The sequence below is a fragment of the Myxocyprinus asiaticus genome, chromosome 8 (assembly GCF_019703515.2).
Source record: "Myxocyprinus asiaticus isolate MX2 ecotype Aquarium Trade chromosome 8, UBuf_Myxa_2, whole genome shotgun sequence".
NCBI classification, from domain to species: Eukaryota; Metazoa; Chordata; class Actinopteri; order Cypriniformes; family Catostomidae; genus Myxocyprinus; species Myxocyprinus asiaticus.
This window is the reverse complement of record NC_059351.1, coordinates 45,985,313-46,004,684: the sequence shown is the minus strand read 5'-3', so window position 1 is coordinate 46,004,684 and position 19,372 is coordinate 45,985,313. Positions and strand designations below refer to the sequence as shown.

Below are 19,372 nucleotides of genomic sequence, written 5' to 3'. Positions count from 1 at the left end.
AAGATGTTTAGCACTAAAAACAGTCATAATTTAGGATTTACATTAATACTTCCACCCTCTCACTGACCCTTAGGGGCTGTTCAAACCAAACACGTTTTTGCCATTCATCTGTGTTTTTAATTTTCAACAGTGTGATCTCATGAATATTATGTGACCATGGCAACATTTTTGCAAAACGGAATTATGTTCCTTATTACACATTTCGTTGCAGTTTCCCAGTGATATATCCAGAGGAGGGCGCCAAAAGCAAGTGAAATGGTGTTGTAATCAGATATGGTTTTTAAGGTGAATATAAGATGAAGGTTTTAACGAGTAAAACGTACCTCCCTCACCTAAAACTTCAACCTAAACCTAACCAATAGTGTCCTATAAGACATCCTTACCCTAAACCAACACTTAAACCTAACTGATAGTGTCCAGAAACAAAATGCAAAATGAAAAGCACATTTTCTGAAGGAACCCCATCATTTTGCGTTGCTTCTATGACACTTTCATCTTACGTGTCAGCTTGCATGCTTTGTTGGACTCCCAACGTGGACTTTCAAGTGCAAAGTCCAACACTCTATGAAGTGAGATACTTTGGAAGCTAATCACATTGGAATAAGTGTGTAAGTGGGTCTGTAATTCAAGTGTTAAAATGTATCTTTTTTTCAAATGATGCATTATAGTAAAAGTGCTTCGATATCATAACAGCAGTGTGTGTGTAATATTGAAAAAAAAAGTGTTTTTAAAGTCATAATCAGCCACTGTATTCGTGATTTGTGTGAAAGTGAATAAAATGCACAGTTGTTGTAGCATCTCTAGCGGTAATTTCACCACTATAAATGTAGAATTGTTTTTAATTTACATATACATTTAGTCATTTACCAGATGCTTTTATCCAAAGCGACTTAAAAATAAGGCATCACACAGGAACACTACGTTTTTAAGACACGTCAAATTAACCCTCCAATGGTATTGAAAAATGGCAACTCCCTTTGGTATTCGCGGTCATTTTTGACCAGAAGTGTTACCCTTTTTTTTTTTTTTTTTTGATGATGATAATGATACCATTTCTTCTCTGAAGTGAGAACAATAACATTTTACCTTTCTTTTGGAATTTGATGCTATTTTGATCTTATTTACATGTAAATGTATACATTTTACTAAATAAATAAATAAAATAAAATACAATTCAGAACCTACACTTCTATAAGTTGAAACTTGAAGAAAATATGAGAATATGATATAAATTGGTGGCAGGTTGCTGCCATCTGGTGGACAAAATATAAATAATATGACTTGAAAACCATGTCATGCCAGTAACAGCCAGTAGATGGCTGTAGCCACCTGGTGTGTAGTCTGATGGCTTGTTGTAATCTAATTTTATATTTGATCACAAGATATGCATTTGGATATATATTTAGACATTATCAAACTATTATTTGTCAAAGTTTAGCATTTTACATTCGATTTCAAGTGTCAGTTTTTGCAGTTAATATCATTATGCTTGCAATCAAACCTGACCATGTTGTTACAAAGAGAAGACAAATAATAAGCATTTTTCTACCAATAATTTATTTCAAACATAATTTAATAACTCAAAGTAAATGCATAATATTGTCAAGAAAAATAACATCAAGAAACAGAAATTAACTGCAAATTCTGCAAATTCAATTAGACAGAAGAATTAGAGTAAGCATTTGCAATATCAAACTTTCTATAGTAAAAATTTATTTTTCAAACATGTATGTCTGTGTCTGTACGTTTCAATATATTTGCGCGTAACAAATTTGTGAAATGTGCTTACTAATATAGTGAAACTTGTTGAAAACCCACTAGTGAGGACATTTTAGGTGGTCCTCACTAGTAAAAAAGGCCCATAAATCAGCCAAACCTTGTTTAGCTTTAAATCTACTGATGTGCACAGGTTTCTGTGAGGGTTAGGTTAGCCTGCTATGAAATCAATGGAAGTCTATGAGATTTCCTCACTTATATAGTGAAACAAACCTGTGTGTGTGTGTGTGTGTGTGTGTGTGTGTGTGTTCTGCATTGTGAGTGTTTTATCGTCTCACCCCTTAATTTCTGAGTGTGTGTGTTTAGCATTGTAACTAATGAATTAATTAATAATTTTTTTTGACAAATGTAAAAAACAAAGTTCTGTCTTATAGTCTCACCGGTTCTTTTTTGTGTGTATAAATGTGGTTGTGTGTGAGTGGGTGTGTGTTTTGCACTGAGGATGTTTTAGAGTCTCACCCTGTAATTGCTGTCTGGTTTTTTTTTTTTTTTGTTCGTCTTTGCCATTCATTTTCAGTGGTCTGTAAATTCTGACCGTGAATACCAAAGGTGTCTCTTTTTTTTTTCTTTTTTTTTTTTTTATGACCACGTAGACTTACTGAATCAAGTCCAATTTAGTTTATTTGTTTTTCCAGTACAAATTAATAATTATTTACTAATTACTAAATTCAAAAATGTAATCAGTGATTCAAATATCACAGTCTTAAAGTAGTATACTTTCACCATTGTTACTTCTGTATTATCCCAAGGCTAGATATGTGAAAACAAGGCAAAAAATGTTGACCAGTGGAAGAGAGTTCTTACCTGTAGCAGAAGCTCTTTCTCCACAACCTCCGAGTCTTTGCTGTCAGCCTCCGCTGGAGAGAATGAATTTTCTGGATCAGTTCAAATGTGCTTGGATCAATAGCCTACAGAGACAGAGAGACACTCTAGAGTACAAGATCTTTTTCAGTGAAATGGATAAACCGCATGCAATTACAGACTCATTTTTTTTAGTTGATGTGTCCAAACTTTTGACTGCCCGTGTAAATGAATTTACTGTTTTGCAAGGCTTTTGAACAGAACTGTATGTTTATTAGTAAAAGGCAAATTTGAACTCATACCTCTAGTTTTCTCCAGTGATGTACTTTCAAATGAGTACTGAGCTCCTCCTCTAGAGCTCGACATCTTGTCCTCTCTTTCAGCAGCTCTCTCTGCATATGAAACACTTCCTGTCTGCCATTAGAATAAAGACACAGCGGCAGAGCTCTGGTTTGCAAGTCATAATAAAGTCAACAATAATCCACTAATTTACAGTCCGTCATTTAAAGCCCTCTGCATTCTGGCAGGAGGAAACAGCACTTTGGAAATGAGTTTGTGCATAAGGGGTTTTAAAAGCCTGCACTTCACATTTACTTATGCACTGTAACAAATAAGAAAATGCAAACAAGAGTGCAAATGAGAGAGAGAAACAAATCTTCTTGTATCATATATTGAAAGGTCATGGCTCACAACAGAATCTGAGCTGACCGTTCCCTCTCTGCAAAAAGCCTGTTTAAACAGACAATCATAGATATATCAGACTGATCACACTGCGAATTTGGCAAAGGTAGGTCGAAAGTTTTGCTACAGAAAACAGACTGTTCTAAACGAAATTCAAATTACTGCACCCCAGTGGCCAAAGCTGGAGTTGTTTTTGAATATATGGACATGTGTGAGTTGTACTGTATTTTTTTTATTTATTTATTTTTTGTAAAATATGGAATATAGTCAACAGGAATGCATATTTTTTTAAGTTTACCCCCCAATCCAAACCCCAACCCTAAACTTAAACATCAGTGAAGTAAAAATGTAATTCAGAGGGAAAATGCAACCCAAATCCAATCCGAATCACACTTACCATTGTTTGTTTGAGCATGATTGCTTCCTTGTTCCCTCGAGACCAGAACCCGAGTCTTTGAGGTTCATCAGTAGCGCTAATGGGAAATGTATTTACACTTGAATTGATCCAAAAATGGCTGATGGATGGTGCTTGGCAGTAATTTGGTCAAATTGGGGTTGATTTCCATACATTGGACTCAGTAATGGAAAGTCTAGACAGTTTCTTCCTTTGACTTGCTACAGTGATTCAACTCTGCAAATAAACATCTTGAAAGCTCCATCTGCCAAACTATTAGCACTACTTTTTTGCCGGTGCCTGGGAAAAGCAAATTAAACTATTTCAGCAACAAGAGAAAAGCCCTCTTGAAATACATTGAAAAAAAATAAATGACAAAATCATTTCTCAGGACAATCTAAACTATCTTCCTTAAGAGGACATCTCATAGAAAACAAGAAAGGGGAGGGGAAAAGTGAATGGAAGAGAGATACATCGAGAAGAGAGTAGTTTGCTTTGGCTCCTCAAGTCACATAGATGTGACAGAGAGCCATATGGTAACCAATTGAGTGATAAACTGAAATTATACGATCCTTTGTTTAATCTGTATGTCCTAGAACTTTTCTCTAAAGCAACAAAGAGAGATAAATGATAATAGCATACAGCTCATTTACCTGTGTGCAATGCAGGTTGAGTTTATGAGGGTGTTAGCATTTAGCATGCTAAATTGATCAATAAGTCATTTCCTTTGGGGAAAAAACACTAGTACTAAAATCTTCAGTGAACTATCATTTGTCTAGCAATGCAAGTAAATTGGAGAGGTTTTTACAAGCGTTGTTGCACTGAGAACACAGAAAGATTGCTTGTAAATGTCATGGATTGATTTCTCAAGACCTGCAAGGTCTTTCTCGTCATTGACGATTCAGACAAAATCGATGTTGTATAAGGTTTGTGGGAGAAAAATTGGCATGGTTGCATTCCTATGTCATCTTTAATGTTCGTAACTGTCATAATGTCAGATTTCTATTTTATATATGTGCTTGAATAGGACCTAACCAGAGTCTTTCATAGAGTCTTTGTAGATTCAGATTGATGGCAGAGATGTTTGGATGTGATCAAACAAGATGGGCACTGATGTGAAGAGGCATCCTCTTGTGCACCTGTTGCATTATTAACAGCCAAGTAAGTACACATAAACACTCTTTCTCTGTTTTCTATGTCTGTGTTCACACGGCAGCAGAATACCACAAAGTGTCACAAAAGAGCTTCAAAAAGAATTAAGGAAAATAACTAACCTGAAAACAGGAAATAAAATTCAATTAAACAAGCTTAACTTTGCTAACAAAAACAGAATGAACAATATCAAATTAGCAGGGCAGGACATCCCTACAGACCTAAAGAGTCTATCATAAATGGAGGTCAGAGCCAGCTCCAAATGGGTGGGCTTTTGCTCCAAGTGTCGGGTGGCCAGATGTCTCGTTTTTCCCAGGACAGGATTTAAGCACTTTTTCTAGTGTCCCGACTTATTCTGAACAAATCATGTTTTGTCCTGTATTTCCCCTCTCCTAAAATGTATCTATCGCCTATGCAGCTTTCTCAGTCACGTGAGTATTCTGATCAAAGGTAGCCAAGGATATGGCTTGTAAAACCAATAAAATCACACCATGTTATTTGAAGTGCATGATTAAACTATCCAATCACAATCCCCTATCAATAGACATACAGTTAGTGAACTGATTGAAGAGTCAGTTTGAAAGAGCACATAGATGAAATTGCAGCTGGAAAAATGTCAAGGAAGCGTGCATGTACATTTAATGAGGATCTTCAAAAAGAGTTAAAATTTCTAAAAAAAAAGGAGTCACAGACAGAGCCTAGTAAAGTGAGGTGTGAGATTTGTGGAGCTCGCTTTTTCATCGCCCATAGAGGCCGCACAGTCATCGTGCAGCATGTTCATACAAAAAAGCACGTGGATGCTGCTAAAAGTAAGTGTGCCACACCAAGTGTTAGCAATCCCCTATCAATAGAATTTGCTTCAATTTTGCTTCAATTTGTGAAGCAAAGTTCGAATCTGACAAGGTGCATGCAAGTGAAGGACTTTTTGCTTATCATTCTGTTGTGCACGGCCATAGTTTTCGGTCGGCTGACTGCACTGCGAGGTTGATAATGAAATTGTATGATCCGAAATTTTCTTCTGCCCGCACCAAATCTGAAGCTGTCATATACAACATACTCGCATTTTGTGCAACTGGACTATCAGAAATTACTGCAGCATGGCAACACACATTTCCTCTCTCTTGGTCCAGCTCTTGAAAGAATACTACATATTTTCAATGGTCTGCATGCATACTTTCTTTCTCAAAAAAATGCCCAAAGTTTCTAAGAGACATTTTCAGCGATCCTTGCACTAAACTTTGGATTGTCTTTGCATTCAAGCAAACAGCCACTTTTAACCGTGCACTGTAGATATTAGAGCAAGACAACATATCAGCCACAGAAGTGGCTTTGCAAATTCATGACCTGAGAAAAGTCTTGCAGGCCAGGCTGGAGGAATCATTTATACCCTCTGACATTAAAAAGCAGTTGGATGCCCTGGTTGAAGCTGGTGACATGCGAGCGGATGATTTCTTTAGTGCAGTCAGAAACTTTTATTCAGCATTGGTGGATTATTTCCAAAATTGGAGCCGCTCATTGGAGAACACAGAAAAACTTGTGTGGGCCCTACTGAGAGATATCCCAGAGTGGAAAGACATTCAGAGCAGCCTCGAACACTTCTGCTCCAGAATACCTGCTCTCAGTTTGATTGACGAAACCACACTCTTTGATGAGTGGGCTTGTACGAAAAACATTATAAAACGTTGCATCACTGAATGGAGCATAAACGAGATGGCCGTGTCTAAGAGATGGACAGATGTTTTTCGTGGGTTGGAGAGCAAGGCCATCACCTTCGGAGTCTTAGCCAAGGTCGTGGAGTTTGTTTTATGCCTGCCTGGGACATCTGCATCTGTGGATCGTGTGTTCTCATCAATGAAAGTAGCATGGACACCGGATAAATCTCGACTTAGTCATGAAGGCAATGCTTTTCATATGTCTTAATTTTGGACTGGACTGCTCTGCATTTTTCTATAAACTCTTGAAAGACAAGCGCACGCTGACAAAAATTTCTGCCAGCGAAAAGTACAAGGTGACAACAGTTACAGATGCGGATGCACCCTCTACTTCTCATTGATCTGTGCCTAGGTAAGGATATGTCAATTTCATTTTTGCTGGGAGGGGGCTGTCCCATTTTTCACAAGCAGGAATCTGGTCACCCTATCCAAGTGGGCTGTACAAACATCCAAAGGCCTTTGATTGGTTCATTCCATTTTACGTATATGCGCTGTGGGATTCGGCGGCAAATGGCATCCTGATGGAGTTGAACAGGTAAGCTACATTTTTTTTAATTTGCGCTCAGAAATGTATTTCAAGCACAGATCTATAATATGAAAAGTACATTTTGTTAGCGACTATTGCACAATGTTTGAAGCGATTGATAGTCTTTATCAGGTAACATTGTTCAACAAGAGTGAGAGAAAATTTAGTCAAAGAGTTTATTTTGCAGTTAATGTGTTCTCTGCAACATATTCCAATACAAATGTCAATCTTCAATGTTTCTCTCATGTCAGATTTGTAATGTTTCTGCAGTCCATTTCTACAATCTGCTCTCTGTGTTATGGATACTGAAAACCATAAGCAGGTAATGTCTTGTGGCACTATAATTTTAGAATTTTAGGACTGCACAATATTCAGTTTGCTTATGCATCTCTTAGTTTTTAATATTTTTGGTGATATTTTTATAATATGTTATAATACAATATGATAGCGTATTATTATATAATATGCTATCAGGAAATATATACAAGGCGGTGTGTGAAAAAAGTTCATCAGAGACTCCAGCCACCCGAGCCATGGGCAGCTCTCACTGCTACCATCAGGCAGGCGGTATCGCAGCATCAGGATCCGCACCAGCCGACTCCATGACAGCTTCTTCCCCCAAGCAATCAGACTTCTGAACTCTTGATCTCCCACGATCAAAATACATCAGCAATGCACTTTATTACCTTTACTCTTATATCTCACACCGGACTGTCATAAATTATATTATTATTATATTATATTCTCTCTTAACAACTGACTATCAACCGACAGCCTGAATGTCAATACAGTACAATACTGTACATTCTATATTTACTACTATATATACTTTTTTATATATTTTTATTTTTTATTTTTATTGAATAATGTGTATCTATATAGTGCGTATTGTATACTGTACAGTGTATGTTATTATTTGTATATTGTTGAGTGTAATTATGTGTATATCAGATGTTTAAATTGTGCTGTGTTAATTTTATGTTATTGTAAATTGGTATATGTCTCATCACTGTCACGACTGCTATGTTGATCGGAGCTGCACCCAAGAATTTCACAGAATTTCACACACCATATTCTTGGGTGAACTATCCCTTTAAAGTAACAAGGTAACCTTTTCCATTTTAGTAGTGTAGTCAGATAACTTTTAAAGCAAACCTCTACAAGCAAGGCATCACAGACATGCTTAATGTGTTTCTTGTGAATCCACTAGGTTATGCTGGGAAGGGCAGACGAGGCAAGCTCCAGGGCATTTATTCAGATGCCTTGTGTCCAGAATTTTGCAACTGGGCTTGCATGCAATACAAATGTGCTAATGAGTGACATGTTATTGTATTTGTAAAGAAAATGCTTCTCGAACTGTGCCACCTTAATAATCTGGACTGTTGAATTTTTTAAATGTTTCAATTTCTATGAGCCACTTTTACATGTTTTGTACCTGTAGAAAAGATTTGGCAACTGTGGTGCCTTCCCTTTTAAATATGCTTTTTAATATATTTATGAAATACTCTTCTGTGTTGTTATAATATTGTTGTGAATAGATGGGTAATGGAAGATTTGACTGATGTAAAGATTTCATTTTACTTTGCTAAAAAATAAAAATGTAATTTACCCTCAGATTTCAAACTTATGACTTGCCTTAATTTATTGTTACATGTTAGGCAGAATGCAAATCTATCAGCATTCATTAAATGAGAAAATTATGCATTGTAGGTTAATTTTGACAGACTACATTTCTTAACATCTCATTTTGTGTTCCAAAGAAGAGTGTCATACTAGTTTGGAGCAACATGAGGGTGAGAAATTGATGATAGAATGCATCCGTTTCAGGGTAAACTATACATTCAACTTTTTTAATGCGTGACCTTAGGTTAAAAAATAAAAAAATAATTTTTACAAAAGTAAATCATTGACTTTAATGTAATTTACACATTCAACTCACCTCACTGAGTGCAGATATATCTCGTTTTGTTATGTTCCTTTCTATCTTGATATTAATTATTCAGATTTAATATTTGATATTAGCCAATTCTCCAGGTATAAGCTTAAGTGTTTTCTGTTGTGTGTCAAAAAAATTATATTACAACCTAATTGTTTTAATGAGATACCATCAACGTGTGCACGTATGGCAAAAGATGCAACTTCAGTGTAAATTGCATTAGACAAACACACAAATCACTAAGTTTTAATCGTCGTTTTTCAAGCTCACTATTAAGTTTTAATCGCTGTGTTTCATAGGGATTTCCACCTACTTGCAGCATAAACCCCTCCCACTTTGAAGCACCTGCCTACTTGCTGCATAAGCCCCACCCACTTGGAGGTGAGCCTCTCCCACTTGGAGGTCTCCGGTCTGCAGCTATACATACTTGGACCTAACTGCTTAATACATTGAGTCAAAAATACATTGACTACATGCGAATATCCATATTTACCTACTAAATAGTATGCTAAAACAGTAGGCCAACAGAGTAGTATGTCTGAATCCACAGTATTCATGAAGCAAGTTAACGAGAAGTACACGGATGACCTACTATTTCTGGTAAGATTCTGAAATGCGGATCAACTGGACACTTAACGGTCCCATAATCCCTAGGGAGCTGAGGCGACGTCACATTCAAAACATTGGATTTAAAAGGATGGTGGTGAATTGCGAGTCGGATGGTTCTTCTCAACTGTAAGTGCTATATAGATATATATATATACCAAGATAATTGTTCCCTGTGCCTAAATGGTGCTTGTTTAAAAAAAACCTGATGGGGGCCTGGGTAACTCAGCAAGCAAAGACGCTGACTACCACACCTGGAGTCGCAAGTTCGAAATGCAGGGCATGCTGAGTGACTCCAGTCAGGCTTCATATGCAACCAAATGGCCCAGTTGCTAGGGTGGGTAGAGTCACGTTGGGCTAACCTCCTCGTGGTCGCTATAATGTGGTTCTCGCTCTCGGTGGGGCACATGGTGAGTTGTGCGTGGATGCCGCGGTGAATAGAGTGAGCCTCCACACGTGCTAGGTCTCCGCGGTAACGTGCTCAACAAGCCACGTGATAAGATGCGTGGATTGACTGTCTCAGATGTGGAGGCAACTGTGATTCGTCCTCTGCCACCAGAATTGAGGCGAGTCACTACGCCACCACGAGGACCTAGAGCGCATTGGGAACTGGGCATACCAAACTGGGGAGAAAACGGGAGAAAAAAAAAAACCTGAGCAGATAGTTTTCGCAGTTGTTGCTCTTATGTCATATATTTGGATCACGAGACAATGCCCACGTACCCAGATGAAGTATGTCCGAAATCTATTCATACTACTCGCATTCATACCTAAAAGAACGTACTGTGCATCCTTCATCAAATACAGTACATACTGTGACAGTACGTGGTTTCGGATGCAGCTAAACACTACTACTGCGTGCGTGCGTGCAGTGGAAACAGTCCGGATCCGCAACCGCTCGCATCTGAAAAGCAGCACAGGAATTTTATTAGGCACACAATCAAGAACAGCCAATGGAAGGTGGAACCAATTGCGAATTGGCGGCACCTGGAACAGACTGAGAACGCAAACAAGACAAACACCCACACGCTCAGAGAAAGAGAGCGGAGCAAGAATTTACAAAACAACACAGGGCGTAACAGTCTGAGGTAAAAATTAAAACCAACCAAATATTATTTATTCTTTAAAATATGAGTCTTTAATTAATGGAAATGAAAGGCCATTTTATGTTTAATAAAATCATTTTGGTGGTACCTCTATCTTTCACTTAAAATACAAATGCAGTACTTAGCCAAAAGTATGTAGACACCATCACACTCATATGTGCTAACTGAACATTTAATTTCAAAACCATAAGAATAAATAGGGTCCTCATAGTGGTCCTCATAAAAAAATTTCTATAAGGAGTTTGCATGACTGTATTGATTTTGTGCATTTTTTATTAATGTGAATAGCTGAAGAAGTCAAACTCGTTAATTAGAAGGGTAAAGTAGTGTTCATGACAGAAAAACTCTTTTACATCTTCTGTTTTTCTACACTTTGAAAAGGAACTACAGTATATATGAGACATAAATAATAACACAATATGTGATATGAAAGCATAATAACTGACATCATTGGTTTTAGGAGACACAATTAATCTTAGTCAATGGTCATTTTATTGCGGCACACACAGGACAATAGAACCCCGAAAGGATCACCTGTACAGATTGGAAAAATAACAGGCAGCCTTTCCATGTGCTTGCCTATTGCTGGTTTTGGATTTAATTTATGCATTTTAATTGTGTTTTTGGCAAAGCTTTTGTTTTTCCTGTCCTCGCCATTCTCTCTTTACAGCCGCATTTCGCATGAATACATCACTGTCCACTAAAGCAAAGCAAGCCATCCATCTTTCACTGTCAACAAATGAATTCCATGATGACAAATAAATAACTGATTTAGAATGGGAAAAAAACATTCTTTGCCCATACCTTTCTCTGTTTAGAGTGAGATTTGCATTGAGATACAGAGGGCGAGAGAAACAGTGGGTTAGGGAATATAGATCGATTTATTCAGGAAGGCAGGGTTGATATCACAGACTTAAACTTTAATCAACCTGCTTATAAAGTTCAGGACTCTCTCACACAACGGCACACAAATCCACAAACACAACATATACCTACTTGCATTCCATGGCTCCACATTGATTCTGTGGATATATACACTATATATGAGTGTGAGGTTTTTCAGTGGCATTGAGCAGAATATGTGCAGTCAATCGCCGACAAGTAAACAAAACAAAAGGCAAGAGTGTCCAGAACTGGCCTTCTTCCAGAGTAAAGGCCCAATTATCATCAGCACCATAAACATCAACATCCACCCACCACCATACACTAACTAACAATATTAACAATCGCCTGCTATAGACTGCAGTTATTTCCCAAGAAATACAACTGTGTTAAAAAGTCCCGGTTCTCCCAATGGCCTGTCCGCCACTGCTGACCTAAGTATGATAGACTTCATTGTACTTCCTATGACCCAAGAAATGTAAAGATAGAATCATGATTGTAGACAAAAGATATCCAAAGTTAAAAGAAGGTTTTTTTTTTCAACCACTAAGCGGTGCTGCGTAGATATTCAATGAAACTTGCCATTTTATTTTAGTTTAGATTAAAAAAATTAATAATCATATTAAAATATGTCAATTAGAGTGTTGTTTATCTTCATCAAAGCAAATAAAATCTCTGTTAAAAACATTTAAGCGAATAATAAAATATTAACTTAAAAATTACACTTAATGATTCCGGCTCTGCAGGCGAATATATCTCCGAGATGATATGGTGTACAAGGGTAACCTCAAACCATGAGATTCATCTGCCCTGAAGAGCAGTGCTCAAACACAACTGACATAAATGCACAAAACAATGATCTTCCGAAAATGACTTGCAATTTTAAGTTTCCACAGATGTCGATAGAGAGCTTGAAAGTGCAGCTTTAAATTCACCAAAATCATTATCAAGGAACATACTGTACATTACTGACTTTAGCAAACTGATCTGACCATATGGGCACGTGTGAGCTCCATTTTCCAGATAAAATGTCCATGGAGGGGCGCTAAAAGCGAGTTGTGAAGCAAGTTGTTTAAAGCTGTACAGGCTGTAATTTAGTGAAGAGCAATGCATATTTTATGAACGGTACCTATTCAACCCAAACCTCAAACCTAACCATCAGTGGAGTAAAAAGTTTATGTTAGAGGTAAAAATGCACCGAATAACACTCGTCACCGATTATGGAAAAAATAAAACACAATCGCGCTCGTCATTGATTATGCGAACACGATTAATTATTGGTTTCAACGCGGGTTCCAAAACAGGTCTCCCACGCTGCTGACACAACACGCTTCCAGTCGCACCACAAGGAAAGGTAAACACACTGGAGCCAATGACATATCTGATAGGAGATGGCACTTGTCAGTGAGTCGGCATAATGTGGCTGATCCTAAGGTAACAATGGAAACAACATGCTGACTTCTTGTGTGATCATGTTGACTTTAGCCAAAGTCTTTCTAGAAAGTCAGTCCACTGGTGGCCATCTTTGGAATTCTCCCGGGAGGCTATTTCCAGTCATGACAGTGCAGCTCCTATCTACTTGAATGGGGGAACACCAAAATCTAAAAAATGGTTGGTCAAGATTAAGATCAAAGAACATATTTCAAATCAGCAGTAAAATCTGACAACGCTGGTTTCATAAAATGCATGTTCTCTAGATGATTGGCGATGTCTGTATCTAAAAGGTGATTGGCTCTTTTATCTGTAAGGCGGGATTTTATTTCTACATCCGTTGTCCATTGGGCACTAGAGCTTAGTTGGGCATTCCAATTTCTCCAATTAATTTTAATAGAAGTGGCGCATCTCTGCTAAATAGTCTCTGCTTTAGCCTAGGCTAGAAGATACATCATGTACAGGCAATTTCTCATTAACAAGTGTGTCTTATTGTGGTTTGACATCTTGAATAAAGCCTATTCAAGGCTGTATACAGTATACAGAAATTGGATCATAAACACCCTTCCTAATCTTTTGAGATTACTCAAACACCAACCTGCAAACTCATCAACGTCACTTAGTTAATTCTAGAAGAAGTGCAAAAACCTTCGCCTGTAACTTTTGTCAGTATGGTGATTAGATTTTACCAGCTGTCAGGACCACATGAAAGGCATGAAATCCTTCTATCTGAGGAACTGGATCTCCTTGATCGAGCAAATGGTCTGTTATGGCATGCTCCAAGAAAAGCTCAAGGCAGCTCATCTAGCAATTAGACAATGCTTAAGGAATGTTTATTTAATGCTTATGAAATATTCATGCTGATCTGAATGGTAGCAGAATACTGAGAATCCATCTGTCAGGCTACCACTCAACTGCTTTTTAAAAAAAGTTGGCATTGAACGAGCCAGAGCATGAGAGGAACATATGGTCTGTTCTGTGTGGTTCACCTATCCCAACCAAAGGTGGATGAGAGGCAGAGAGAAATGGAGAGAGGGAAAGCAGGGATCAAAAATGAGGATGGCCTGACGGCCCGAGGCTGTTAGATAATGGTTCAGGCAAGTTGAGGGAACCATAACTTACCCAGTCGGACCAGTGCTTCATTTGTGCCATCAGTTCAGTAGTCTGAAAGTGCATAGAGGTGCTGAGCAAGGGATCACACAGGACATGTTCTTGCATTCAAAAGCAGTTTCAGATCACAATGGAATGGAACAGAATGCAAGCGTCTCAAGACATGTTTTAAAACCTCGAACTATTTTAAATCACCATCTTGAACTTCGGTCTGTTTCTCACTCAAAGATATCATATGTATTCTAAATACGTGGAATATAGCACACAAGTTGTGTAGACTACTTTCATGGTGCTTTTGCAACCTTTTGAAGCTTGAAAACTTTAAACCCCTTCAACGAAATTGGATGGCAAACAGCACAATCTTTTGAGTTCCAGGGAACACAGTTTAGCATTTATTGCTAAACTGAGGTGATAATCTGTCAGCTGCGAGATGATCGCCTGTTATCGGGTCCTTGAATAAAGTATAACATGCGAGGAAGGGCACCCAGTGGAGTTTCTGGTGCCCCCCTACGGAGTTGGTGCCCTATGCAGACTGCGTAAGATACGTATAGGGAGTTGCGGAACTGAGAATAGGGTCATCACTACAGCATGTTTATTTAGAGTCCTGCAGACACCCTACACCAAGCCCTACCCCTACACCTAACCCTAACATTCCCTTACAAAAATGTACCATGGTTTTACTACATTAACCATAGTATTACCATGGTATTTTGAGGTAAAATCATTGTAAACACAAAATTAAACATGGTTACTATATTAACACCATATTATGGTGGTTTATTTTATCCAGATCAAACCTTTCAACCTCTCAACTCTCCGACCTTCACTGTGACCAAATGACTGCGGGAAAATCAACCTTTACAGTGTATTCATTTGTATTTATTATTATAAGTAGTATTAAAGAAAATATTAAGACTGGAGACAGGAAACAGAATGAGAAAAAATGGAATAGAACCCGGGTCGTCCGCACGAGAAAAGCGCATCCACACTAGTTTGTCTTCAATTTCTGTGTTTCAAGTGCTATTTACACCAAGTGCAAATAGTCTTTTGCCTCAGGACCAGTGAAAATATTGCCAGGGCAAGTAAAATATTGAATTACTGGCCCAATCGAGCCAGCAGAATTTGTTATTTTTTTTTAAATCCATATTATTGAGACCTGAAGGGGAACCTAGTAGAAATAAAGTAGAATCTAGTAGAATAAAGGTAGAGACGATGGAGAAGATCTATTAAGTGCCAGTGAGAGAGAGACATAGGAAAAATAGAAAGAGTTGAAACGTTACAGAAATGAGCCTACAGCAGTACACATATAAAACAATGAGAGTCCAAGGCCTTTGTGCAGAAAATGTGCACCACTGAGCTGAATGTCAAATGTAAGGTCTATCTGTCTTACTCTCTCTCTCTCTCTCTCTCTCTCTCTCTCTCTCTCTCATTCTGTTTTTCTTTTCTTACTATTGCTTTCCTTTTTTTCAGAGAGGCAATTATATAATTTTTCTCTAATAAAATGAAAAGGAAGATAAGTTTGAGAGCAGTAGAACTTGTACTTACATTTCTCAAGAGCTCTGTTAATTGATGTGAAGAGCACATAAGGGTAACCCTGTGATCCATGCAGATTTAGCCAAACATCATTTATTTTCACGTAAGGGCTCTTTGAAATAACTTGAAATGGAAAGACCTCCTCATTACATTAGACAAACATCCAACACAACAATTTGGTTCAAAGCTGGATCAAAGACAACCCAGACACACTCACACACACACATACTTTCGCATCATTGGTCCATGCTCTGCTGTATTGTTCCTTCCACTCTCTGATTTGAATCATCTAATGAATATCACAAGCCAAATAATGCAATACTGTATAGTTCATTATAGCATAAATTATGGCCAGATTTAGTACAAAATTGGTACATCAAAATCAGTACCACATTTTTAATTAGTGATGCATGCTATAGCAAGCATCACTATTACTATTGCTCATACTTAATTTGCCTGTGTCGGGCAATAAAGCACCACTCAGACCAAATTTCATCAGTAAGGGGCCGGTCAAAACAAATTTTTTCATCCATCTGCACTGTTTAAAAAAAAAAAAAAAAATTAATGCAAACATGTGCTAGACTGATGTTTCTGACTGCTGTGTCGTGTCTCGCTGTAGTTTCAGTTTCTCATGCATGAGATTTTTTTAGATGGCATGTTAAATTAAAAGTACTTTTTGCACAAAAACATACTCAGTCTGAACAGCTCCTAAGGCTTTGATTGATAACGGTTCTACCTTTCTAAAACTGTATTGGCAAGCCTCAAACCTTATTAATAAATGTGGGCAATACCTTTTCATGATAAAGGTGACTTGGTTAAAAGCCTGAGACCGTATCAATTTGTGATTTAAAACGGTGTTCATTAAAGTTATATGCATGGTTCATACTACAGTACATGAATAGTTGAACTCCCACTAATCTCTTCCTATGAGATTTCAATGGGAAATTTTGACACTGCCACCCAAGAAAGGTGACATAAAGGGATATTTTCGCCTCAAATTCTGTCATTATTTATGTGTCACATCATATCATTCCAAACATAATGAAAATGAATGAGTACAAGCTCAACTCTCTATACAATTTAGAGTGTTCATATGGGCATGACATAGTGATAGGATATCGGCCTTGGCAGACTAGATTTGCTGGGCTACTGCTGCAGAGCAAGTACGGAGACTTGCCACTGCTAGAACATACACAAAAATACTGAGATAAGCATGCTGCACAATTAGACTGAATGGCATATCGCTAATGATCTAAGCTAGAGGTCTGCATTCCCACAGAACACCTGCAGGACCCATGGGACCCGATTAGATTTCTTGCAGCACTGGATTAAATTTCAGAGTTGAAGGCGGTATAGCGGACAGTACGTCCATGAGTTGTGGATGGGAATGGGTGGTCAGAGAATAACCAGAAAAGACTAATGTGGATTGCTTTTTTTAATGAATGCAAAAAACAAAAACAAAAAAAACAAAAAACAAAAAAAACAACTATTATTATTTTATTTAACAACTCATTTATTCTAACAACAAACACAAAATTCAATGCAAAAATGTGCACACAGCATGTGCATCCAGTTATTCAATATTTAGGGCTGGCTATGCTGGTAGTCAATGGGGCATTAGAAGAATGGCAGAGCAAAGTGTGGACACACTGTGTTATCAAAGGATGTGAAACTTCTTTGTGTACACGTATTGTCTATTTGAATGGCTTTTGCCCAATGAGGAAAACAATTGCAAGGTAACGAGAACGGTCGGGAAGAAAAGCACTGTGGGCAGAGAGAAGGTGAACATGGACTAAAATTCAGTGGGAGCATTCAGGCTCAGGATAAAAACTTGCAGGAGAGGCAGGGTGCTAGATGGAAAGAAACAGTCCGGTGCAGACCTCTAATATACTGTAAGCCTCTATGTGTGCCTGGGCCTGCTTGGCTGAAAGGCTTAAATGACTAGTGACCTGGCTCATAATGTGTATCTGGACCAGAAAGCCAAGAGCATATTTAACTAGTGACTTTAATTATGTTAGGGTTAGGGCCTAATTATGTGTGAATTTATTTAAACTAATTACCTAGGATAGTGATCAAAATCAAATCAAATCACTTTTATTGTCACACAGCCATATACACAAGTGCAATGGTGTGTGAAATTCTTGGGTGCAGTTCCGATCACCATAGCAGTCGTGACAGTGATGAGACATATACAAATTTACAATAACATCAAATTAACACAACACAATTAATGCCTAATATACACATAATTACACACAACACAATATACAAATAATAACTTACACTGTACAATATACAATACACACAATATAGATACACATTATTCTATAAAAAAAAAAGTATATATAGTATATATAGAATGTACAGTAGGTTGTATTGTACTGTATTGACATTCAGGCTGTCGGTTGATAGTAAGTTGTTAAGAGAGAATATAATATTATAATAATATCATTTATGACATTCCGGTGTGAGATATAAGAGTAAGAGTAATAAAGTGCAGTGCTGATGTATTTGATCGTGGGAGATCAAGAGTTCAAAAGTCTGATTGCTTGGGGGAAGAAGCTATCATGGAGTCGGCTGGTGCGGGTCCTGATGCTGCGATACCGCCTGCCTGATGGTAGCAGTGAGAACAGCCCATGGCTCGGGTGGCTGGAGTCTCTGATGATCCTCCGAGCTTTTTTCACACACCGCCTGGTATATATGTCCTGGAGGGAGGGAAGCTCACCTCTGATGATGTGTCTGGCAGTTTGCACCACTCTTTGCAGTGCTTTGCGGTTGTGGGCTGTGCTATTGCCGTACCAGGCGGAGATGCAGCCAGTCAGGATGCTCTCTACAGTGCAGGTGTAGAACCGTGTGAGGATGTGGCGGTTCATTCCAAACTTCTTCAGCCGTCTCAGGAAGAAGAGGCGCTGATGAGCCTTCTTCACAATGACTTCAGTGTGGATGGACCATGTGAGTTCCTCAGTGATGTGGACACCCAGGAACTTGAAGCTGCTGACTCTCTCCACTGGTGCTCCAATGATGGTGATGGGACTGTGTCTGTCTTTTCTTCTGAAGTCCACCACAAGCTCCTTTGTCTTACTGACACTGAGGGAGAGGTTGTGCACCAGTGTGTCAGAGTGTGCACCTCGTCTCTGTAGGCTGTTTCATCATTGTCAGTGATCAAAACTACCACCGTCGTGTCATCAGCAAACTTAATGATGGCATTGGAGCTATGTGTTGCCACAGCCCTGTGGGGCTCCAGTGTTGAGGGTCAGTGATGAGGAGATGTTGCTGCCTATTCTAACCACTTGGCATCTGCTTGACAGGAAGTCCAGGATCCAGCTGCACAGTGAGCTGTTTAAGCCCAGAGCCTGGAGTTTCTCATCTAGCCTGGAGGGCACTATGGTGTTGAATGCTGAGCTGTAGTCTACAAACAACATTCTCACATAAGTGTTCTTTTTTTCTAGGTGGGAGAGAGCAGTGTGTATTGTAGATGCAATGGCATCATCAGTGGAGCAGTTGTTGCGGTAAGCAAACTGCAATGGGTCTAGAGAGAGAGGCAGCACAGTGCAGATGTAATCTCTGATTAGTCTCTCAAAGCATTTGCTGATGATGGGGGTCAGAGCAACAGGACGCCAGTCATTTAAGCAAGTTATTTTGGATTGCTTTGGAACAGGCACAATGGTGGATGTTTTAAAGCATGTGGGGACTACAGACAAAGGAAGGAAAGAGAGGGAAAGGTTG

At 38.4% G+C, this 19,372-nt stretch overlaps 1 pseudogene; it reads right to left on the bottom strand.

Moving 5' to 3' along the window:
• Positions 1–19,372, bottom strand: part of LOC127444786 (cilia- and flagella-associated protein 58-like) — a 99,812-nt pseudogene that overhangs the window by 19,868 nt on the left and 60,572 nt on the right.